A 26,556-nucleotide genomic window follows, 5' to 3' on the forward strand; every position below is an offset into this window, starting at 1 on the left:
AACAATCACTGTACAGTAGTTATGAAATAACTCCAATATTACTACCCACTCTCCTCAAAAGCACACACAACTTATTCCCACTAGTTTTAATAGCTTATTCAAGTTTAGTCACGGTCAGACCAGTCCATGAAATGATGTCCAAATTTTGTAAGCCCCCGCTTTTTTGCGTACATATCAGCACACATACATCCCATCACCTCCACTGCCCTACCCACTATACCTCTTCTTCAAAACAGGTCAGACAGGGAGGGTCCTGAGAGCAAAAGAGGTTCCTCTTCCATTCCCAAGATCCTCCATGCCCAGTCTTCTAAGACAGGCATTACAATTAAGACTGCAGCAGTCACTACCCTCATCTCCAGTTCCACAGGAGCAATTTTTGGTCACATTTTGGCTAAAGGAGAAGGTGGTAAGTGGCACCCTCTCCTCCTTTCACTTGTTCTCCAAGAAGAGCAAGCGAAATGAGAACAGGACTGCAGCCAGGCACATTGATGAGAAAGGTAGCAGACAGATGCAGGAGTGATCCCTACCACCACATCACCTTTCCCTGCCTGCCACTCAAAGCAGCTTCTTCACCCGTCTCATTGGTAGGCTGGCCCTGAGCAAAGTCTGTCAGCAACCAACTTATGAATGATCCCCTATAAAAATACTTCAATAATCATTTCAAGGAAATTGTTCAGATGCAACATGAATCCAGTTAATTTCAATTTGAGTGTATTTTCTGAACCAATATAGTTGTAATTCATGGTGTACTGTTCTGCTGTTGGACTTAGACTTGAAAGATCCCTGATCAGCCACAAAGCTTCCCGAGTGGCTTTGGGCCAGTTACTATCTCTCACCCAAACCTACCTCACAGAGTTGTTGTGAGGATAAAAGGAGGGAAGAAGCCATGTACACCACCTGAGCTACTTGGATGAAGGGCAGTACAAAAATGTGAAAAATAAATAATAAACAAACGTAGAGGTGAATCACAGGCACCTTTATTTTATCTCTCAAACTTTCATTTAAGAAATTTCTCCTATACACAAAAAAGTCCTTTTTCCAACTTTTAAAGCTGTAAAAGTAGTCTGAGATTAAGAAAGAGAGGAGTTAAAGGGAATCTTTGGTAGGGAAATAGCACACATACACGAGCGATGTTTCCCCATGACACTGCTCGGATGTCTAATTTTGGCACTGCTTTTTGAATTTCAAGCACCTCAAAAAGAACACCTTGGGGGTTGTTGGGGCATGGGAGAAAAGTGCTGCTTAGAGAGATACAGAAGAAATGGTGTGGTTATGAAAGGAAGTGTTAGGGTGAGAAAAACAGATATCTATAGAAGGTGCACATGAGTTCCAGATGATAGGGTTACTTGCACATTACTAACCCAGTAGAGCATTTCCCAGGTTGTTAAAATATTCAGTAGCTATTGTCCAATAATCAAGAACCATGATTTCATCATGAAACAGCAGAGCTGTATAATTAATTATTAAAAAAAAAAAAATTTAAAGCACCATTGCTGATTGATAGCTCCCTCTATTTCCAAAAACCGGAAGCTTATCCACTGTTCAAGAAAGTGACATTGCCACTTACTTTCACATATGTGCAATTCTAGACATGTGCCTCTCTGCCTTAAAGCCAGACGCCGAAATGGTAACTAAGCAAGCAAAAGGAAATCATTTTTTGCCAGTGCATTCTTGCATAGTCTTTTAGAATAAATTCTAATCTATTGTTTAACCTCACTGGTGGTTATTTTTCAGCAATTCCAGAGTAACAAACCTAGGAGAAAGCAGTAACACCTGCAGCCAGAATGATGTGCTGCCATATATTCAAAATTGCCTGTGGGTCTTAGATGACCCATATGTCTCCAATGGTGGGGGTCTCTACCTTGCCTTCAGTGCAGAACTCCACAGCCTGTATGTTAATCATGAGGCTAATCTATACAGTGATTCCAAACATTAACTATTGGAATATGTTGCAAGATTGGTCACATTTCTGGAGTAACTGTCACAGCTAAAGAAAACCCACTGTGAGCTTTCATTCAATTAGCAAAGTAGGATATAAATTCTCACAAATAAATAAAAATTCACAATATCTGCTTCACTAGACATTAATTTTACTAATTCACTAGCTGTTTAACTTACAGAAATCAAGCCATTTAAATAAAGCAGTAAAACAAAACTCTTTTCAAAAATCATTTTCATAAATTGCTTATTGTGAATAATCAAGCTGGGCTTGAAGGTAATCGGTGCTAACAAAAAGCCCCAAATACATTCAGACCTTATATTAATGTGGCTCACTGCAGCAAACCCAATAGCTAGATTACTTTCTAGATGATCTTCACTAACAAGAGTTAACAGTACATGCCACATCATTACCAATTTATTATGCAGAACTCTCTAAAAGCCAGAAAATAACAGGTAACGTGTTTGGGGGGAAAAAATGTTTGGACTCAGCATCAAAGCTGATGCTTTTATGACCCAATCCTATCCATCTCGTCCCCCACCTCCGACCAGTGCAGCCTCGTCAAAAAGGCACACATTGTATCCAGCAGGGGCAGAGCAGGAGGCTTAGGAAGAGAAACGTAATTTAAATTCCCTTTTCCCTCTATGAGCCTTCCACCCCACAACGAATCTTCTTCGACCTGCAATTTTGCTGGTGCAAGTCCAGAGAGAAAAAGGGGGCAGGAAGGCTGTAGATAAGAATAGGATCCAGCACATTCCATCACCCCAGGATCCACCTCCTCCAGCAGCCTCCCCACTCCCATTCTACCCACCATGCCCAGTTTCACTTCCTCCCCACCCCCTTTCCACTTCACCCACTCCTACCTCCCACATTGGCTTACCTGTTCTAGGGAGTGGCCAGTGCAACAACACACACAGGAAGGTTCCGCCCTATCCACTGGCGCTCTGCAATGTGTGCCGCTGGCGTGCACATTATGGCTGCCTTACAGCAACCGGCACTGGTAGGACTTTAGTTCCACCAATGGTCAGTTCTATTGGGTTGCTGAGCAAAGTTCCTAAATGAACTCAGCAGGGCTTGCTTCTGCGTAAATGTGTTTAGGATCATATAGTTAGTCAACAGTTAATAACTACAATTTGATGAAGTTCAGCAGGCTCTTGAACCATGGAAAAGCCAGAGAATCCTTTCTCTGCTGAACTTCCATGGCAGCCATTTTCAAACACTGTGCCATGGCACACTGGTGCCGTGAGTGGTCCACAGGTGTGCCATAGGAATTTGGGGAAAAGTCATTTATTAATAGGGCTAATGGGAGATGTGAGCACTCACTGGCAGCATGGTGTGCCTTGTCAATTGTCATAAACCTGGTGGTGTGCCGTGACCATTTTAGTGCCTTGTCAGTGTGCCCTGAGATGGGAAAGGTTGTTCTATGGTATGTGAGGAATACCAATAAAATGAGAGGTTTGTCACATGCACAGCATACGTCTTCACTTCAGTATGACATCAGGCGGAACTGAACATTTATCTATGAGCAGGCAGACATATTTTCCAAGTTACTGGCAAATGACATGGCTTGGTGTTAATTCTGACTGTTCAAGTCCATATACAGAAACAGCAGTCAAAGGTGTTTTCAAAATGAGGCCTAGAGACTAATCACACAGCACTTCAGCTAGAAGCCAACTTCGTGAATCAGGTGCATCACCATTTCAGAACTGCTATCTCTTACATTTTCACACAGACCTGTAACCACAGAAACAAAATGGAACACGCTACTCCAGCGGCATGATGGTGGCATTCAACTGGGGCTACTAGGTGGAAAAACTTCCTGGTCATGCTTAAAATTATGACAACAGTTTTGCAAACAAAACAAAACTGTAAAGTTATAGTCACAGAAAATTATGAGAGAAAAATTGTGATGTTAAAAATCAATAGGATATGAGCAAGACTGCAGTCAAAGGAACACAGCGGGCCCTCGGTACCCATGGGAATCCAAACCAGGACCCTTCATGGATACTAATTTCCATGGATGATCAAATCCATGGGAAGCCCTACCAGGCAACAGGAGGTGCTTCTCAGAAACCTCTAGGAGGCTTTCTGAGGAGCAGGCAAGCCACATGCAATTTCCATGTTTGTCAGAAAACTCTCAGGTTAATAGGCTTCTGAGAGGCACTTCCAGTTTTTCAGCAAACCACAAGTGTCTTTTAGAGGCCTCTGGGAGGCCTTCTCAGGCACAGGGAGTCTGCACACAACCTTCCCACACCTCAGAAGGCCTCCCAGATGCTTTGGAAAGTCACTTCCAGTTTGGCAAAAATCAAGTTTGATGCACGACTTTCCCTGCATCAGAACACTCTTGGATGTGAACAGAAGACACTTCCAGTTACAGCCAAGAGGTCCTTGAGGCCCTCCAGATGCAGGCTCAGCACCCACACTGAGTGAAAACCACAGGTGCCAAACCCATGGATAAGAAGGGCCCACTGTACTAGGTTCATACTACGTACAACTGTAATTTTTCTTTAACTGACTTTGGAACCACTGCAAGATGCAAGATGGTCACTTCCTTGAAATCCCTAAAGCTCACCTTTTATGACAAATCTTGATTTGATTTGAGAATGGCTCCCTCTCTTGAGAGTTTTCAGCGAGGCCTGAAAACACTGTTGTTTAAACAAGTCTTCTGATTTCTGGCCTTCTTAACATTTTTATACATCTTTTAGTTTGTTACAGGCTTGATTCCTCGGTGACTTGCTCTTTTATTCTGTCTTTTAATCTGACTACTGTTTTTATGGCCTCTGTAATGTGTTTTTAAATGTTTTTATCTGCTATGTATTAATGTTTTTAAAATCTGTTTTTTTAATATGTTGTTAGCCGCTCTGGGTCCCGTTAGGGAAAAGGGCGGGATAAAAATAAAGTTTTATTATTATTTTATTATTATTAAATCTTTAGCACCACACATCAATCTTCTTTCCCTACTATAAATTATCACCCAATCCTGATCAAAGGAAACACCCAGTGGAAAATGTGTTTCACTGGTGCCAGCTGCTGCAAGAGTGCCATAAAGCGATTTGCAGCAGTGCAGGGAACAGGGTTGCTAGTGGGAAGCCCAGAGCCCACTGGAGCAGGAAACCCCTGTGCAGGGGACAGAACAGGGTGGAGGGAGCGAGGAATGGGGAGGAGGGTGGACAGATCAGGTGGGGGGGAGGTTCGGGGATAAAAGAGAAGCTGCCAAGGCCCAGTGAGAGCCCAATTATCATGTAAGCCACCCTTTCAGCAGTGCCACTTCTGTTGAGGCATCATTTTGCAGACCACCTCTCAGCTGCTGAGCTGCAAAGGGACACCTCAGCAGAAGCAGGGCTGCGAAAAGCGTGGTCCGCATGATAAATTGGGCTTTCCCAAATCTTGAAAATATAATCATGAAAATCATATTTTCTCTTCTGTCATTTGCAGCTAACGAGTTCCTAAGTGAGAGAAACATTACTTCTGATCATAATCTGTTTAATGACATCACTTCAAGCCCTCAGCAGGTGCCAGGAACGCTGTATGAAAATTACATCCCTGATCTAAGGTGTAAACGCACAGTGCTCTGTCTGGATAGCAGCCTCTCTTTCCTTCTGAAAAGCACAAAGAAACCGCAGAAATGTCTTTTGTTTTCAAAAATCAAATTTGATTTCCAATATCGTACCTTTGTCTCACAGAATAAGGGCCTGAAATGTGGTAAATATGGCTGCCTCACTGGAAGTAGCAAGTTTGACCGTAACAAAATTTTCTAATGAAAATTACTCCCACAAGATTCCCACAGCAGTCTCCAAATCCTCCACAAGAGGACTGCACCACATGAATTCCTGCACATTTGAATCAGTACACACATATCTTTTGGGAACTGAATACTGTGGTAACAGCCACATGGACAAGTGTACCTTTCTTCCAGTATCATCTTTTACGATGCATGATAATAATGACATTACTCATTGGCATAGACACCTGGAGTAATTATTGACATTCCGTTATCAGAACATACATTTTCTCCCAATTTTACTGTACCCACTTACAGTCACAAACCAGAGCCCTACACATGAGGCCGAATGAGATTTTGAAATCTTGAGATGGTGGAGTGCAATGCACAATTTCAGAGTACTAGTGAGAGAGGCACTGTCTGATGTTCCCAAGCAGGAAAACAAACACATGGTAAAAAAAAAAATTAGAATATCAGAAAGAAACAGAGTGTCACGCCCTGCCAGTGTTCACTGTGTAACTCTTCTTCTTGAATTTTTACTTAAGGAAATATTAAAAAAAACAATTCCACACTTTCATCCCAAAGTGGTACAGTTCATTCTACCATCTCAGAACCGTAATCTATCCTCCTGTTGTAACACTAGGCCTGAGGCACGAAAGGGCTGAAGATTAAGGGTTCAGTTGTTACAAAATTTCAGCCAAGCGGAGAACAGTTTACATTGCAATACAGGTCGATCCTCGGCATCAGCAAGGATTCCGTTCCTGGAACACCCCATGGATGCTGAAAACCACTGATAATGAAATCTGCTATTCAACCTGTTTTCTGAGGTGTGGGGACGTCATGCATGGCGTCCCCGCAACTCAGAAGACCTCCAGTCGCATCCGGGAAGTCCACTGTTCGTCTTCAAGACATGGTTAAATCCATGGATTCTGAATCTGCCGATAGAGGACCCACTGTACTTGATGGGGGGTGGTCTCCAAACTGCAACTCCAAACTTGTTACTTGCCACACATAGTCAGATGTTTTGTTTTTTTTTCCTTTGGCAGTACAAACCTCTGCTTAGGCATTTGACAGTAGTCACTGTGTGAAGGCAGCCACTCAGGGAACAATTTAACAATAGCTGTGTAACACAAAGTATGTACCACACACAAGTTATGTGTGCACCAGCAGTAAGTTACTTCCCACCAAGCTCTCCCACATAAATAAGGCATTATTCAGTTAAACAAACTCAGAGATTTCCAAAGTGCAAGTATGAAAAAAGTTTTACTTACCTTAGAAAGATATAGAAGGCAGATTGCAGGGTGCTCAGATTAGCCTCTGATCTGCAAGAATAAACACTGAATAAAAGAATAAAAGAAGAAACAAATGATGGAAACACTGGCTGTACATATATGCAATTTTTACACCCAAACAATTTGATATGTAACATTCTGTAAGAGGCCAGCATTTTCATAAATTATGATCTAAACAGAGTCCTAGTCAAGTCACCAAAAGATATCAAAATTATCTCTTTATTACAAGCGATCCAAGTATCCCCCTTGAGGCTAGGGCTATCAGAAAATATTTACCTCGTTTCCAAGCCAATATTTTTTCTACCCCTTTTATTATGAAACTGGAACACGTTTTCAATAACTTTTAGCTTTACTATACACAACACCAAGTAATTTCCCAGAACTCTTGAAAAACCTGACATGTGAAATGATTCTCTAGTCAACTTGTGCATTATTAAGCTGCAAGAAGGTACGTAAGATCATTTGATCATTGAAAGCAATGGAAAAACATTGAGAGCTTCAGGACAGATGGACGAACTTCAGGTCATATAAAACATTACCAAAGTTATATTTGAAGAAAGATGTGAAAGTGCCCTGGGTAAGACTACTTTGCGTTGCTAAGGAACGCTGAAGATGGATGAAATAAATTGTCTCCATTAAACAGAGCCAACTCCAGCCATTTCTTGTTTATTTGTGCAGTGTTTTCTTGTACTGATTATTCATTTTAACAAGTACACAAAAGATAATCCCACATTAAACCATTTAGACAAGAGAGAAAAAATGTAGGAATACCATTTAAGCGCTTAAAAATAGCTAAGTTTACAGAATAAGCACTCTTTGGAGAGGGGGAAGAACCTTGACTGCCATTTTGTTAAAAACACAAAACACTTCAAGAGTTCACAATGGATTATACTCCAGTACCAGTACCACGGGTGGTACAACTCCAGGACCATAAGGAGTTACAACACTGTTTGTTTCAGCTGCCTGCTACTTCAGGGAACCTGGGGGTTAAACCGTTCCTATCATACAGTAGTAACAAATAATATGGAGATTATTCTGTGATGGAAGACTAAGGCCACAATCCTAACCAACTTTCCACCACTGACATAAGAGCAATGCAACTCGGAGGTAAGGGAACAAACATTGCCTTACCTTGAGGAGGCCTCCATGACTGCCCCCCCCCAACTGCAGGATGCAGCACATGTCCCACTGGCACAGATATGCCAGTGTTGGAAAGTTGGTTAGGATTGCGCCCTAACACATTAAGTGGACCTCAGACATTTGAAAATGTGAGCACTGTTTGGAAAATGCTTTGCAATTTAAGATCCATTTCAGTCTGCTTTTTGGTCTTAATGGAAAGTCTAGATTCACAACAGGTATATGAAATAGCTCTTTCCCTGAAATGAAGCATTCCTATCAGACTGAAACTGGCCCTTGACATTGTTGTTGATGCTGCTGTCATCAGGGCACTGTGCCAAGATAGACCAAAAGTGGTTTTAAAAAAAAAAAAAAAAAAAAAAAAGAGGAATGAAATGTAGGAAATTCTTTTTCCTTTAGGAAAATCTGTTAGCAATTCTTCTTTGCTCAAAACAAAACTAGCCGATAAAGCCCAAAGGAGACAAGACAAAAAATGTCTGCTAGACATTCTCTGTCCTTTTTCCAAGATGGATTATAACTGGATTTTGATAGAAACAGCTGCCCATTTCATCTTCTTCACCACAAATCATCAACAAAACAGTCACTGGGAATTTAGCTAATAGGAACAAAGAAACTGAATACCTACCAACTCTGGCTACTAGAGATGGCTTAACTTTACTAGAACATCTAATCACAATCCAAAGATCCAGTAATACGAAAGAAAAAATACAGACATGCAGCCTAATCCTATGTATATTCATTCAGAAGAAGTCTCACTGAATTCAGTGGAATTTACTCCCAAGTAAATATTCACAAATTTGCAGCTCAAGTCTCTTAATATAACTTCATATGAATTATTCTGTGGCATATAGGGATCCTTCAGTAGAAATTTACACTCTGCTTCTTTCAAGTAAGCATAATTGCTCCATGGAATTAAATACATACAAGAGCACTGTGATGGGAGACCTATATTAGCCTTCAATCCAAGTGCTCTGCTTTAATTGGAACAGGATCAATTTTGAGAGCTATCGAAGAAAAAAAACCAGGCCACCAATCCTCTGATTTTAAAGCCACAGGTATGGTGCATGATTATTAAACTATGAATGCCAATGGTAGCCAAAACTGAAAGTCTTCAGTTCTTTCTCCTTAAAGGAATTACATTAAAAACTGCTTACAAAGTTCTTTATGCACCTCTACATTCTTGATATTCCTGATCTTGTGGAGATGATATTTCTTATCTTGTGGAGATTATAATTCCTGACTGCATAACTACAAGTTCTCACTGAGGCAAAGAAAGAATAAAACATATACCTTTAAAAGCGAGTGCTTATTTCTTTTTTTGTTCCAAGCTTTCCACCCAAAATGCAAATCAGATGCTTTTACTACCTACTAATCCTCTTTTCCTAACCCTTTTCCTTGGGTTCCTCCAAACCCAAGGAAACAGATCATGGGAAATAAAGAATGAGACTGATTTCTGGCCACTGTTAGCCAAAGTCAGTCACTGGACAAGTGAAGTACAGGTAGATTTCTCCTTATACAGATATTCAAAATCCAGACATTTTTGTCCAATTTTTTAAAAACTCCCTCCCCATCCCTGGCAAGTGCTACTCCCGAGCACTTGTTAAATGCGAACAGAGAAAGTATGAATGCAGTGTGAATACAAGGAGCACTTGTATTCTGTGGTGTGAACACTAGGTCTTGTGCTCATTTGCACGTGCAGAGCAAGTACAGACTGTAAGTTCTATTCTCTGCTCTGTGATGTGTACCTGTACAGACATTGTTGAAAAATAAAGAAATTTTTCCTATGAGATTTGGGCATCACCATCTTAGATCTTGCATGATTTTGTGCGATGGTGGCACCTGGGAGAACATGTAAGAGGCCACTTGGGACACTGAGAATATGCAGTGATGCCCTAAGGCATTGCAACACACAATTTGGATACCCCTGATTTCAACATTTACTTTCAGTCTCATGATGACACAAGTAACACTTGCTTCAGGAATGTTCTCAGCACTTGTTGAAATCCTATTACCTAGCAGTAAGTCCCACTCAACATAACGGAGCTTACTTACAAGTAGCATGCCTAGACTTGTACTTTCTTCAAGGAAGTGATTTTGCTTAGTGCCCTTCTACGTAGGTGAAACCGAGAGAAAAAAGAAAGAGAAGTCTTTACTTTCACAATTGTTCCCCTATCTAAGTCTGTAGTGCAATTCTGTAGTGCAAAAGGCATGTGCATGACCAGATTATAATCCTTAGTAATGTAAAGGTTTTGTGCAATTACATACCTAGGTGCTTTAAGTAAATTTACATTTCCTTTCTTTAAATAAATCTACTCTGTCTACATTAGGCAAAAATGTTTGTCTTGAAGCATGGCTTTACAGTTTGAGGTACCAAACTGGGTTGCTGAACACTTACTTGGTCCAATAAATCTTTGTTATAGATCAACAAAAATACCAATTTTAAGACTATCTTAAAAATATCTATCTTATTAGCACTCCTGCCTGCTACACTGAAGGAGTTTGTTGTATTGTACTGAATAGCAAGCCCTATCTTAGGTATTGCTTTGCTAATACAGTGCCACTACCAGGAATCTGCTGCCATGCATTCTTTATAAAATAACATACATGCCTTTAACTGTTTTAAAACTAGCTTTAAGCATTCACTGTTTAAAAATAAAGAATACTGATGAGCCATTCACCCCAGCTCCAAAATCTCAAAATGACTGACGGTTACAATTCTTACAGCACAATTCTATGAGGGAATGAACCCCTCTGAGCTTAATAGGGTATACTCCTGCATAAACATGCTTATGACATCACTGTTAATGTCCTAAACAATCTCCTTAAAGAATGTGTCCAGCCCAGTTATGAGAACACCAAACAATCACAGTCTCTTAATTTGTAGGTTTTTACAGTACATCTAACATGGCCATCTGTTTTATAAGAAGCCAACAGATTAAATTAAGAAGAAAGCTAATAGTTTTATGAAGAAGTGAGACTAATTGTTTAAGCATTGCCAGTAACAATGATCAGGGCCGTGCAACCTTACAACTATAAATCATATTTTTTTAAAAAGGAATTTATGACAGAAGCATTTTTCCTTTAAAGGGGAGAAGGGAGGTTAAGTATAAGATCAAGACAGGAAACTGTTCTTGTTAAGCTAAAAGATCATGTAATTGTTTATTTGGGAAAACTCTGATTTACCTTAAACTATGTGCAAGGTTGGAATGAGAAGGTCAGTATGCCTTACATTGCAGTTCAGCAGACAACCAAGGTCAAAGACAAATTTTCTGAGAGTTTACATTAGAAAGACCTCAAGTTTTTGTGTTCACAAACTATTACTATGATCTTCCCTCAGGACACCCAACTCTACCGCATATAAACCATATAAAACAAGCCCTGCAAGCCAGAAAGAGTGTTGAAGGATATTAATTCAGAGGTTTTTACATGTTCTTCGGTCAAAACAGCAAGCCAGGGTTGTTTTCAAATTTCCTACAAAGCTCAGAGCATGGTCCAACAAAAGCCCTGGACTTGGACTCTAAGAACCATAGATGGGCCAAGTTAAAACACTCACTGGGTGGTCTTGAGTAAATCACTATCGTTTCCCTAGAAGACTCCATTCTTCTAGGGGGAAAAAATTATCTCCCTTATACATTTGTTGAGATGATAAAAGGTGGAGTTTATACAGACATTTTACACAGAGGAAGTAATTCAATGTCCACTTACATTTGCATACCCCAACTGACTTCAGTGTGTTCACATGCAGTTCAAAATGACAGTACAAAGCTTGAGAAAAACAGAAATTCCATATTTCAGAAGTTGTATCCTGACTTTTTAGGCGTATAACTTGGTGTGAAACATATATATTAAATATATATAATCTGTACTTTCAAGATAACAGTCATAAAAAAGGAAATTTTTCTTAAACATGAAGCAATCCATGTAAGTCTGTTGGATATTCACACATTTATTTTTATTTTCACATCTCATCTGCAGCAATATGGTTAAGGTGCATATTTAAGGCATTCATTTTGAGACATCGTATTTTGAGACGTATCTACTGAAGTTCTGTATTTATTGCAGTAAAGCTGTGTACCATCAGTACTAACTGCACTGAACAGAATTCTAATGTGGAGTCCTTCGTGTTAATAATGAGGTGCTAACAAATTTGGGTGGCCTCCCCACTTGTAGCTGGGGCATGAACTTTCCCACGAGTGAAAAATTCCTCTCACTGCTGCTGGGTGGAAGTTGCAAAACTAGGACTAGATTTTTTAAGAATACAAAGTAGTCTTGTGTTCTCCTGCAAAAGCCTAACTAGCTATTTTAGATCTGGTGGTGAGAAACAGATTTTGTTGGCCTTTGCTGTAGCACAAATGAAGCGTTGGGTCTGAGTATGTGCAAAAATGGAAGAACCTGCCTATGACAAAAAGAATCAGGGGAGGGGAAAAAGCAGTACTTGAATTATAAGAGCTGCTGCATGAGTGCTGAAAAAATCAGGACTAGATTTTATTATGCAGGAACTCAGGGTTGTAGAGAAGCTTCCTGTCTGTTCTGTAAGCCCTTCTCCTCAACTCTGAGCAGGTTGCATTACTTACTCAGTGAAAAAAGAATGGATCTCTTCATGTGCTCAGAGGCATTTTAGTATACCACACACATGAATGAATCAAGAATCATGAATTAGTACATCCAGGAAAGCAGGTGTTGGGAGTGTGCACACAGGGGGACATTCTGGAAAACAAATCAATGCCTCACTAGTAAGCCAAGAGGATATTTGTGGATCCATGATTTTAGAAACCGTAGAGAGAAAAGAAAGTTTTGATTTTCTCCTATGCTTCCCAAATCCTCAAACCCAGAGTGATTTAGGCTGCAATCCTAACCACACTTTCCTGAGAGTAAGCCCCCTTGAACAAAATAGAACTTACTTCTGAGTAGACCTGGTTAGGATTGTGCCCTTAAAGCAGCTATTTTCAACCTTTTTTGTCTCATGGCACACTGATAAGGTACTAAAATTGTCAAGGCACACCATCAATTTTTGGACAATTGACAAGACACAACTTTCTGTTGGTGGGGGCTCATATCCCCAATGGTCCTACTAATAAATGACCTTCCACCAAAATCCCGGGGCACACCTGGGGACGATTCACGGCACACCAGTGTGCCATGGCTCAGTGGCTGAAAATGGCTGCAATAATAATAATAATAATAATAATAATAATAATAATAATAATAATAATAATAATAATACAGGTATTTATATACCGCCTTTCATGGTCGTCAGATTTCTCCTCAGACTTTATTTCAAGGTGGTTTACACAGGCAGGCTATACTAAATCCCTATAGGGATTTTTACAATTGACGAAGGTTCTGTCTTTCAAGAACTACAACATTTCAGATGGATCCTTTTATGATCTGGCATCACATTCTGGCCTCCAGTTTCCTCCCATGCAAGCTGACAATCCTTCATATCTCACTTGAAGGGCAGCCAAAGAACAGATGGAAAAACTCGGCTCGGCTTGACAGCTGCTTCAAGGTCTCACCATTCATGGTGCCAGTGGCCTCGAACTGGTGACCTTCAGCTGTTATCTTCAGGCAAACGGAGGCTCTACCCTCTAGACTAGACCTCCTGCCTTAAAGCATTAGAAGCACAACACTGGCATCAACACAGGTACTCACCATCCTGAACTCAGATCCAAACTGGACATTGTCTTGGTCTCAACTCAAGTCTGATAGAATAACAGCAAACACATTCATGGGTGGGGCATTTATAGGGAGGATTAGTAAATGGGACAGCCATATATGCTGGGCTGAGGAATGCATACATGACACTCCTTAACACAGTGTCAAATCTGGGAGGAAACTGGCCTGCTACAGTAGCTCTTTGGCTTGTGGATCTGCTTACCATGAAGGAGTGTAAAGTTGCTCAGGGACACAGCTTGTGGGACTACAGCTACTGCAGAATTATGTTTTGGTGCAAACAGGACACTTTCTACTCTAGTGTGAGCCTAAATACGTTGATACGCATTTTCTGCAGTGATCTTCTATATTTAAAAGATTTTAGAGAGACTTAGGAGTGTGTTTGGTTTTCAATGCCACTTGGGTGCCGATGCCACTTGGGTAGGTAGACCTGGGCTCCAAAGACTTTTCCGGCTGTCTCCATCCTCCTCCCCCCACCCTGTTTTGCCCTTCCCTGCCCCCTTTCTGCTTGCCCATCACCACCTTCCCCTGAACTTTTTCACCTCTCCCCCTTTGCAAAGGGGTCCAAAAGAAACATTGTAACCCCTGATAGCATTCCTTTCAGAGGCCCTGAGAAGGACTTGTGACAGGTCGGGAAGGCCACATTTCTGATTGCTCATTTGAAACCTCTCCCCCCCCCCCCCCCGTGGAACCCCACTGGTCCTCATCAATTTCAGAATGAGGGAATGATAAAACAGCCATCCAGCCAGCTACCACACCCTCAACTGGGTAGCAGGACAAAGGCAAAATCGATCTGGGGTCTCTGGCTAACACAGAGGACCAGCTGACAGGGTCACTCCACCTAAAAATCCTATAAGATTCTAAGGTGCAAAAATCACTGCTCAAAACAATAAAGGGAACACTCAAACAACACAATGTCACTCCAAGTCAATCACACTTCTGTGAAATCAAACTGTCCACCTAGGAAGCCACACCGATTGGCAATCAAGTTCACATTCTGTTGCACAAATGGAGTAGACAACAGGTGGAAATCATAGGCAAGTAACAAGACACCCCCAATAAAGGAGTGGTTCTGCAGGTGGTGACCACAGACCACTTCGCAGTCCCTATGCTTTCTGGCTGATGTTTGGGTGACCTTTGAATGCTGGCGGTGCTGTCACTCTAGTGGTAGCATGAGGCGGAGTCTGCAACCCACACAAGTGGCTCAGGTAGTGCAGCTCATCCAGGATGGCACATCAATGCGAGCTGTGGCAAGAAGGTTTGCTGTGTCTGTCAGTGTGGTGTCCAGAGCATGGAGGCGCTACCAGGAGACAGGCCAGTACACCAGGAGACGTGGAGGAGGCTGTAGGAGGGCAACAACCCAGCATCAGGACCGCTACCTCCGCCTTCGTGCCAGGAGGAACAGGAGGAGCACTGCCAGAGCCCTGCAAAATGACCTCCAGCAGGCCACAAATGTGCATGTGTCCGCTCAAACGGTCAGAAACAGACTCCATGAGGGTGGTATGAGGGCCCGACGTCCACAGGTGGGGGTTGTGCTGACAGCCCGACACCGTGCAGGACGTTTGGCATTTGCCAGAGAACACCAAGATTGGCAACCTCGCCACTGGCGCCCTGTGCTCTTCACAGATGAAAGCAGGTTCACATTGAGCACATGTGACAGACGTGACAGGGTCTGGAGATGCCAGGGAGAACGTTCTGCTGCCTGCAACATCCTCCAGCATGACCGGTTTGGCAGTGGGTCAGTAATGGTGTGGGGTGGCATCTCTTTGGGGGGCCACACAGCCCTCCATGTGCTCGCCAGAGGTAGCCTGACTGCCATTAGGTGCCGAGATGAGATCCTCAGACCCCTTGTGAGACCATATGCTGGCGCGGTTGGCCCTGGGTTCCTCCTAATGCAAGACAATGCTAGACCTCATGTGGCTGGAGTGTGTCAGCAGTTCCTGCAAGATGAAGGCACTGATGCTATGGACTGGCCCACCCATTCCCCAGACCTGAATCTAATTGAGCACATCTGGGACATCATGTCTCGCTCCATCCACCAGCGCCACGTTGCACCACAGACTGTCCAGGAGTTGGCGGATGCTTTAGTTCAGGTCTGGGAGGCGATCCCTCAGGAGATCGTCTAAACAGCTGGTTAGACAACCTTCTTGGACTACTTTTCTCTCTAAGCACTTCTACATCCTCACTTCCTCCTGGGAAGAAAGGCAGCTTATCTCCCTTGCCCAGCTCTTATCAAGATTACTGCCCCATGTTAAAGTTTCCTTCACAGTCTGCTTTCTGCCTCTGAGACCCCTATTTGCCGAGAGAGGTTAGTGTGGTTGTCCACTTGCCCCCCCGAACTCTGCAATGCTCTCAAGCATTACAAAAAAAGAATGGTAACTCAGTAAGTTGATAAGTCCAGTAAGTCTAAGAACAGTAAGTCCATGGCACAGTCCTTCCTCATCAAGGATTCACCAAATCCCCACTACCTTTCCTTGTCTTTGCCTCATGAAAAATTAAATTGACTGCCTGCTCAGTGATTGCCTCTAGCCTTATTTTCTGTGCATGTGCTAGTACTATTCTGAAACTGTTGCTGGAATTCCGACATCAGCACCACACCTCTTTTACCAAACAAGTCCCTTGACCAACCCAGCAGATCCTCTGTGGCATTAGCCAAAGAGAGTTTATTCAGTGGGATAGATTAACTCCCCCACCACAAGTGGGTGAAGTACTTCACAGCCTACTTTTAGGTTCATCCCTTGCCTGTAGCCCTCGGTTCGGATTACAGAGAACCATTCTCGGCCACAGCCTTTTCACCACCATCTGAACAGCCTGCTCCTCTCCTGCGTACTAATCCCCCTGAATTTCTCTCTCTCTCTCTTCCAAAACCTTCTCTTTCATCTCCCAGGTTCCTCTGGAAAGCCTAACTTACCTGCATCACTTCTCCCACCATGCTCTCCTCCTCTTTGCTCTGCCCCTTCTCCTCCTAAGGAGTTCCTCTCTTCTCTGCTCTCCTTCTCCCCCTTTCTAACGCCTTTCCTTAGGGCTTCATTATGTGAGTATGTTAATGGTAGAAATCTCCCTGTATCGCTTAAGACAGAGCATGTTAGGATACCAAGTCCAGCTTTTGGTGCACTGGGTGTCCACACATAATTTTTCCCCCTTGCATGAATGTCGCTCTTGTAAAATGTAATCCTGGTGACACAGCGGGCAAAACAATTTTAAACTGCAAGGAAGGGCCATCCAAGAGGAATTATCAACAGGGGCATTTTAAGCAGCCCTCCTGCAAGTCAATCATTCCATTGGATGTCCCATCATGCATTTACTGTACTTGGCAAACATGGGGTTGGGAAGCTCAGATTTGTAAGATATCCAATTTGGATTCTTTTCCACCCACCAATTATACTCTGAAAATGCCTCCTCATATACACAATTGTTATGCTATAAGCTCCATGCTAGAGCTTATATATGCTATAAGCTTCACCATGCCTAGTTGAAGATTCTTCCATTCCATATAACAGGAAAGACTTTTTTTTTCAGAACATCCATACGAAGCCACTCAAACCAAGCAGCTAGTATCAGACACTACTTTCAAGTACATGTGTAATATTTGAGTTTACATATACTTGTAAACACAATAAGTCTTACAAGATAAAATGAAATACAAAAATCCTACGTGAGCCAAGTTTTTAAGATCAGCCAAAATCTTCAACATTTCAGCACTCAGAGTTTGATTTTCAAAAGCACACAGAACCCATCTGTCTCATCTATATGCAGCTGCTATAACCTACCACAAGCTCTTGTAATAGAGCAAGTAACACTTCAAGGAAAATAAATTCAACAATTTCCTAATACAAGGGATCTTCAAAACAGCTAAGCATTGAGCCATTTCTAATGTTATGTTTCTAGACAGGTTTCCAGAAGAGGTCAGCACAGTGTCTAACAACTCAGCTATTTCAAAAGTTCAGACACATTTATGGGTGGTCAGTTCTTCTGTTTTTTGTGGGGAGTGGGTGGTTGGAAGTTGAACTGGCTCTGTGTGTCATAAATATATCCAGGCACAAACAGAGCCAAGTTCGCTTTAAGTCCTTTTTTATTAGCAAACAACCAAGATCTAAAGTTGATGATATTTTGAACTTTCCTCTTAACAGCTGACACAAACACACACAAGGAAATCCAATTGAACTTGGGCATGAACCGATGCACGGAAATCAGAGAAGCGTCTAGCTCAAACGTCCTCTGGAGAGAAATCAGCATAGAAGTAGTATACAATATCTCTGACATTGTACTACAAGTGCACGGCATGAGTAGTCAACACATCAACCCAAGAACTATATTTCATAGCAAGCCCCCCACCCAGATGTGAGAACAGCTTACAGTTTTTCTCATTTTTCTAGACACATATTATTTTTGTCCTACAGTCTCTCCCAAGGAGGCATGCCTTTTCTGCTCTAGCTTTTCGTCTGTGCCTTACCATTATCTAGACTTCTCCAACTCTAGGGTGTAGATCTTGCTGTAGTACACGTAATTCAGCCCAATCCTAGCTAAATCACCGTCTGGCAATGCAGTGGCACCAGCACAACTACTGCTGTATCACACTGGTGATTTTCAGTTACTGGAGGATTCCTCGGGGCAAGGAGACATTTGTCCCCTTGCCCCAAAATAATCCCCAATACTGCAGGCGCAAGTCTACTCTGATCCATGAAAGCAGATCAAGCTTGAGAAGGGGGTAAGGATTTGGCATGCATCACTGCCACCAAAGTTCCCTCCCTCCTGAGAGTGATCTGCCCTCTCCTCGTCAATGAACCATTCCACCCACCCTGTGCCTCATTCTCTCCCCATCTCCCTCCAACCTCCTGCATGGGCTTACCTGCTCCAGTGGGTCTTCGTGATCTGCTGATGTGCAGGAGGCCACTTTGGCAGCAGCTGGCCTACAGCATGCATGAGCAGCTTTGCAACTACCGTAAAATAGTCTCCGCCAGCACAGTGGGAGGGGAATAGGACTGGGCCATAAAATACATTTCATCCTTTCAATAGAATTGTCACTCTGAAAACTGAGCAATGTAAATCTAACGAAGACTCGTAAAATTTGGCTCCTAAAAGATCTAACAGTAAGAGTTCAATCATATGTTCTGCAAATCAACGAGCAGGCAGGATAAGTTGCAAAGATTCCTATGCAATAAGCACTGCACTGATGTTATTTGTGAAATAGGTGAAAACAATGTAATTGCTTTAATATGGCTGCAATGACTCCTGCATATCAAATGTCATGTTCCCTTTCTGCTACCAAGGAACTACGACTAGCAACACCAAGCACATTTCAATCCACAGGGCCTGTCACTTTTCTTGTACCAATACAAACAAGAAAGGTTACTTATACAGCATATTGACTAGGAAAAATATACTGGCTATTTTGCACCGGTGCATCAGCTGCATTTTGAAATCAACAGTATAACAGGACTGTAATTCTAACTTCCTATTCTGGCCACAATCAACTCCCTAAATTTATTTAAAAGATTTATATCCCCCCTTTCCCATGCCGAAGCAAATGCCCAAAGCGGCTTACAAACATAACACTATTGTTTTACATATTGTACATTTTAAAGTCATAAGAATAAAACAATAAAGGACAACAAAAATGGGTGGAAATTTAGACCACATTAAAATTGCTTTTAAAAACACAAAAGTATACGCAAATTATCCTAAGATTGCCAACTTCAACCGCACTGCATGGAGATTCAGGACTCAATCCAGTGGCCCACATACCGGCCCAGCACCAGTGCGCACTGACACAAACATGCCGTGTGAGCGCCAGGAGAGGTAAATCGGGGAAGGAGGTGTTCCAGAGCAGAGGGAGGGGGGAAGGTGTAACGGGGGAGGGAGCGAGGCGGAGGGGAGCAGAGATGGCGGCAGGCCCTGCCGCCATATCCTATCCCACCTCCAGGCCAAGGAAACCCAACACAGGTCTCCTTGAATCTGTGCCCACTCGATAGCAGGCACAGATTCAAGGAGATCCATCAAGGTTGCCTGGGGTTTACACAGGATAAGGGAGCATAAGCTCACTTAATCCGAGTAGCCCCAGCGGCGCTTCCCAGCCCTTGGAATGCAGTAGTGGCCATTTTGGCGCCACTGCAGCCCTGGTCACTGGGAAACATAGGATTAGAATTGCAATCACTTTTGTTGGACACTATAAAATCAGAGTTCTGGCCAATTGTGTTTTGATGCGACATTACTTTTGATGTGACATTACTGCATTTAAATTTCAAGACATGATTCAATGTATTAGAATTAAGCAAGTCCTAAAAGGGGGGTGGGAGAGATGGGGGGGTTTAAAAAAAATCAATACAGAAAGAGAACCAAAGATGCTGATCACCACTATTGAGTTCCAGACCAGGTGTGAGACTGCTAGAAAGTTAGGAGTGATTCATGACTCAAACACAAATTGAGACAGAACATAAATCCAAGATCAGTTTTTAAATTTGAATTTGTTCTCACTATGCTTTTTCAAAACTAGCTAAGATTATACTGACATGTGAAAATTCTCTCTCTCTCTCTCCCCTCATCCACCCCCTCCGTATTTTATCAAGTCTGAGCTTCTAAGGGGGAAAAATGTACAAGAGAATTGGGGAGGATTCATTCCACTTCACGTCTTGAAAGCTCTAATTAAAATTCAATATTGCATTTTACATATGGGTTCTTATATGAAGCTCCTGTCATGGCTAAGGCTTAAGGTTAACCAGGTTAATAGAGTCCAATAAAACAGCTATTGAATTATACCAAGCCAGTGTAACATACCAGGCTGCAATCTGCTTCTCCTTTATTCCTGACCACTGCACTAAGATTTAAGTCAACAACGTGTGGTTAGTATCCAAGAACTATTTATGTGTAGGATTGAAACTCTAAACGCCACCTCTCTTCTCTTGAAGAAAGTGCATATATTTACACCTCAAATATTTCCCTCCAGTCTGCTATTCCCATTGTCACAGTGTTATGTGTTAACAGATCCGCGCACACTTGCCAAGTATCACTCAGTTGAAAAAGAGACACTCCCCTCAATATGGATTCAAGACTTTTTTTCCCTTTTACTTCAATCCATGAAGGATTTTAGGAACATCCTTAAACCTCAAACCTGGTGTTTTTGCTTGTATGCCATGCTATCTATGTTGCAAAATAATCATGCTACATAGATACATAACTGAGAGAGATGACATTAGACTTAAATACTGTATGTGTATGCAGTACATCTGCTGCATGCCTTGAAAACATACCACTCCATCAAGTCCAATACTGTCTATACTGACAGACAGTAGTTTTCCAAGGTTTCAGAGAGGTTTCTTTCATAATCCAGCCTGGAGGCACCAGGAACTGAACTCGGAACCTTCTGCGTGCAAAACATACCACATACATACAAGGTCTTACATGTAGAGCCTGTTCAAAGCTTTGGATGAACACACTGTCATGGCCTCCAGTCACAATCCCGCTCCCATCCATGCATACCTCTAGATATGGCTTACATAGCCTATCAATCTTGCTGTGTGTCAATAGTCTTTTAGCTCCCATTCTGAAGACCATTTCTTTCATATCCTAAAGTGTGCAACACCAGGGTATTCTGTTGTTGTATTCTGAAGATAATATTCCCACAATCTAGTTCTGAAGACTCACTCTGTGTGTCTGTTCCTCTTGCAAGTATTACCTGCCCAACAAAATGCAACCACAAATCATATACAATGGGAATGTACATAGGATTCTTTAAAGTAAGAAGAAAGTCTTGAGAACTCTGAATGGCAAGAACTCAACTGAGACATACCTAACTACTGTACTATGTTGCATCCGCACTTGATGGAACTGTGTATTTGATATTTATTGAAAAAGTTGAGAGACTACTTCAGCACAAGTCAAGGAAGCAAGCCACCTTCAATTCACTCTCAGCAGCTGTGATACACATGTTGGCAACACAGTTAGGGAACATCCAGAGACATTAGGCTCAGAAGCATCTTTTAAGTGGTGGCTCTCTTATATTTAGCAGTGGGACAGAAATGTCACTGATCCCAGAATAACATCTTTTAAAGTGACTGTACTCCTATATCTGGTTTAGATTTTGAATACCTCTGGGTCAGAGAACTACTTTTTAAAGTGTCTTTTGCTATGTCAATTGCTTTGTGAACTTTTTTTTATTTTTAATCACAGTCATCACATAATCACTTCACAGCATGTGCCTTATACCCAAGCATGGGTATACCCATTGATGTATACCCAAGCATACCTCAATGAAATGGAATATGGAAAGCTTAACCCCATCACCACTGTTGTTCCTTCTCTAGAGGTTTCATCCTTATATCCCCTGCAATTGTTTAAGGCATTGTTTCCCAACTTTTTCAACAGGCAGCTCCCTTGACTTACTGGGCCATTAGACAAACTCTTCATCAGGGCTACAATCCTATACATTGTATAGAGCGGTGGGTTTTTCATGATGATTCCATAGCTCCTCTGGCTGGTTTCCATGGCTCACCAGGGAGTGACAGCTCACAGTTTGGGAACCACTAGTTTAAGGGACCAAGAACTCTGGAAGTGTAACAGGTGGGGTCAAAAGGTTTCCATTCCCATTACTTAGAAACTATACCCAGCACAAAATGACCCAGTAATATGTCATGAGAAGCCATGACATAAGAAAAGAGTGGTGGCAGTCACTACCTATCAAAAACACTGTTCTTAAATATATCTCCTATAAATACCTGTTGTCCAGGTGACACTGCATTGCTCAAAGCTATTGTATGAACAGGAAAAGTCTGGAAAATTGTGGTAGGGAGACATGAAGCCATATTCTGCCCAACGTGGCATATACGCAACAGGGATCAAATGTGTACATCTGTGGGCTGGACAGAAATGGGTTGAGGTAATTCCCTCCCCCCTTGAAAATCTTCCTTTTTTCCTCATTTTGTTTTCATTTCTGAAATGAGCCATGTGGGGAATCCTATGCAACTTTCCAGCTCTGGTGTAGCCACAATGCAGACCAATGGTAAGAGAACACATGTCCCATACCTTAAGAAGGCTCCAGTGACTTCCCCTCCACCTCAGGGCCCACTGAGGGCACCCCAATGAGGGCCAATTCTACCCAATTTTCCAGTGCTGGTGCAGCAGAGCCAATGGAGCATGCACTGCATCTTATGGTGAGGAAGCAGAGACCTCCTTAAGGTATGGGAACATGTGTTCTCTTACCTTGGGGCTGCATTGCTGGAAAACTGGATGGGATTAGGCCCTCAAGCCTGCCAAGAAGTCATTCCCTCTGACCCCTGCAAGCTTTGGGATGAAATGCCAGCCAAGTGGAAAGAGGGACTGTGGTCATAGGCATTCTGCACGTGCTCAGAGGCACTCTTCACAACAGCTTCACCTGCACCAGGGCCTGCCACTGAGAACGGATAAGGGGGGTCCCATTCAAGGCGGGAAGAGAGGCGGTGCACGCCCACTTCGGAAGAGGCGGCTCCCTCAAAGCTCCCTTGGCCGCCACTCCGAGAGCTGCTGGGCCCGGGAGGGAGAGGCAGTCACTCTGCAGGCCGAGCACACAGCGCCTGGCAAGGAGCTGCGCTTGCCCGCGACCCTCCTTCAGAGGCAGGGGTCTGGGGCGCCCTGAAGGCGCTGCCGGCTCTTCGCCTGGCCGCCCCTAAGGCCAGCTCCACTCGGGAGCCCGGCCGGCTGCTCTGGGGACCCTCTTGGGCGGCCTAGCTGCGAGCCGGGGAGGCCTCCCCGGCCGGCGCTCGCGACCCAAGCCGGCCAGTGCGCAGTGCACTCTGCGCCCTCGCCTTCCTCCCGCCCAGCTCGGCTCGGCTGGGCTGTCTTGGCGAGGCCCCGGCCGGCTCCTTCACCCCACCCAGCGGGAACTCACCTCCTCGTTGGTCCCTCCTGGAGGCTGTCAGGAGCAGCGCGCCGGCTTCCTGGCTCCTCCTCCGGGCTCTCCCTCTCCGCCCCAACGCGGAAGAAAGAGGCAGAGCCGGGCGCAGAAGCAGCACCGGCAGCTCGGCTGGCTTCTGCGGCGCGCGTCACGGCGCTGTGGTGCCAAGCCCTTGCCAGCGCTGCGCCCCCGCCGCCTTCGCCTTTCTTCGGGAAGGGTGGGCTCCGCTGAGCCGCCTTTGCTCCCAGGAGACATGCTCAGGACGCCTGTTTCGCAGTTGTGGAGGAGGGACGTGAGCCGATCCACCAGCCAGAGCAGTGCTTTTAACCTCTTTTGTCCCATGGCACACTGACATGGCACCACAGTTGTCAAGGCACATCATCAGTTGTATTGACCACTGCCAAGGCACAGCAGGCTACCAGTGGGGGGCTCACAGCCCCCAATGGCCCTACTAATGAACGACCCACCCCCAAACTCCTGCGGCACACCTACAGACTGTTTGCGGCACGCCAGTGTGCCATGGCACAGTGGTTGAAATGGCTGGGCTAGAGATATCCTTGCCTGTTTCCAAACTACATGGGGCGGGATGGGGACACACAGTGGGTGCGGAGGCAAATGAGGCAGTGCCTCTCCACTGGAGTCCTTTGAAAAGGGCCAAGTAGTCTTGTTGGTCTGTGAAATTCCTTGCCACAGGATGTGGTGACGGCATCTGGCCTGGATGCCTTTAAAAGGGGATTGGACAAGTTTCTGGAGGAAAAATCCATTACGGGTTACAAGCCATGATGTGTATGTACAACCGCCTGATTTTAGAAATGGGCTATGTCAGATGCAAGGGAGGGCACCAGGATGCAGGTCTCTTGTTACCTGCTGTACTCCCTGGGGCATTTGGTGGGCCACTGTGAGATACAGGAAGCTGGACTAGATGGGCCTGTGGCCTGATCCATTGGGGCTGTTCGTATGTTCTTCTGTAAGGTGCCCAGGCACCCACAACCCACACACTCCACACTCCCTACCTCCTCACTCTGCACGTGGGTTATGGGCAAGGTGACCAGATGTCATACCCACAAAAGAGGATCAGTCACCCCAAAATGTAGGACATCCAAGAAAACTATAGGACATGACAAAAGCTAAAAACACGTATATGGATTTTATGTGGTTGAACACTATATTACTTATTATTAAATTTAAAACTGTATTACATATAATTTATTAATTATTTGAAGGCTATGCACTGCCTGCAGGTGCCAATCACAGGGAAAAGGTGGACATTTAAGTTGTTTTCCAGGACACAAGGCTAAAAAGTAGGGCATGTCCTGGAAAAAAGAATGTCTGGTCACCCTGGTTGTGCATACTTGGGCACCTCACACAACGGTGGCACTTTTTGAAGGACTCTGGTGAGGAGGCACTACCTCACCTACCTCCCCACCCACATTGCATGGGGCAGGGGATTGTAGTTCCTCTCTTCAGCTGAAATCCTAGGCACGCTTTCTTGTGAGTAAGCTCCATTGACAACAATGTGATTTTCTTCTGAGTAGACAAGCTTAGGATTGTGCCCTTCCTCAAGGAGCTCTGTGTGACTGATCACGAGCCGAGATTATAGTATAGTGCAGGGGTTCCCAGTGTTTGTTTTTTTTTTTTTCACTTGCATACTCCCTTGGCAGCCCATTTCTATAAACTGTACCCCTCATATTAGAAAAAAAATGTTTGTAATTAATATAGTTGCTGTTATTTCAGATTTATATGTTTTCAACTACTGATCCATATCTAATAATACCCAATTTGATGACCCCATTTTAGTACCATATTTGATGATGCTGAGCATTTGGGGCTTTCACTGCCAGCTACCTTCCTTCCTGCCTTGCCAGCCCCACAAGGCATTCTAATACAGACCTGCCTTTTTCCACCACAGACCTCGGAAGAATGCAGTTCTGATCTTTGAGGAGCACAGTTTTATACAGATTGGTTTTTTTAACCCATGTAAAAAAGGCAACTGATAATTTATATATTTTTTTATTTTAAGATACATAATAGTGCTATCGAATATACTGTACATAATTAGTCATAAAGCCTTATGAAAAAAAATTGGCTTTGTCACCCAGCATTCCATATAGGTAAGGCCTTTCTTGGACAGACAAAATGGCTTTATAGGCCAATCCTGTGCATATTTATTGAGAAGTAAGCCCCACTGATTTTAGTGGGACATATTCCTGTTTGTTTACATTGAGGCCTTAGGGCACAATCCTAACCAACTTTTCAATACCAACCTAAGGGCAATGCAGCTCCAAAGTAAGGGAACAAACATTCCTTTACCTTGATGAGGCGTTCATGACTACCCCCCTACTGCAGGATACTGCACATGCCCCATTAGCAGAGCTATGTCAGAGTTGGAAAGTTGTTTTGGATTTGGGCCTGAATTTTTGAAGCATGTATTTAAACACATGGGTAAATCTAAATAAAACACCAGTCACCTTGGATATCCTTTGGAGAAAAAGTCAGGATATAAACCAAATAAATAATAAATGCTCAGGTACCATAGTGGCCATGGTACCCTATTATGTGTCTTTGTGTGTTTATAGTCCTTTTCACACAGGCATACATGCACAATTGATGCAAAACAAGAATTGGTTGTAATAAAAGCCTCACCACGGTTTCCTCATCTGTATTTGTTAGCAACCTTCAGTCCTGAAAGACTATGGTATCGCGCTCTGAATGGTGGTTCTGGAACAGCGCCTAGTGTGGCTAAAAAGGCCAATTCGGGAATGACAATGCCTTCCACACCGGGAGCAAGTGCAGTCTGTCCCTGGTCTGTCTCCCTGGCTATGGGCCTTCCTTCTTTGCCTCTTTGCCTCAGACTGTTGGCCAAGTGTCTCTTCAAACTGGGAAAGGCCATGCTGCACAGCCTGCCTCCAAGCGGGCCGCTCAGAGGCCA

General features: G+C 43.4%; 1 protein-coding gene across 8 annotated transcripts in view; it reads right to left on the bottom strand.

Moving 5' to 3' along the window:
• GTDC1 (glycosyltransferase like domain containing 1) overlaps positions 1-23,687 on the bottom strand; it is a 254,561-nt gene extending 230,874 nt beyond the window's left edge. For 5 of the 8 annotated variants that reach the window (XM_066633059.1, XM_066633058.1, XM_066633078.1 and 2 more), the window contains exons 1-2: positions 23,622-23,687; positions 6,932-6,997 (exon numbers count right to left, since the gene is read on the bottom strand). The gene's annotated coding sequence lies outside the window, so the exon portion shown is untranslated. Of the gene's footprint in view, positions 1-6,931; positions 6,998-10,141; positions 10,195-11,794; positions 11,855-23,621 lie in introns of those variants that run through there. The other 3 variants (XM_066633055.1, XM_066633057.1, XM_066633060.1) reach the window with 3 other exon arrangements.
• Between the last annotated feature and the right edge of the window lie 2,869 nt (positions 23,688-26,556).

This window comes from Tiliqua scincoides, chromosome 1 (genome assembly GCF_035046505.1).
Source record: "Tiliqua scincoides isolate rTilSci1 chromosome 1, rTilSci1.hap2, whole genome shotgun sequence".
Lineage (NCBI taxonomy): Eukaryota > Metazoa > Chordata > Lepidosauria > Squamata > Scincidae > Tiliqua > Tiliqua scincoides.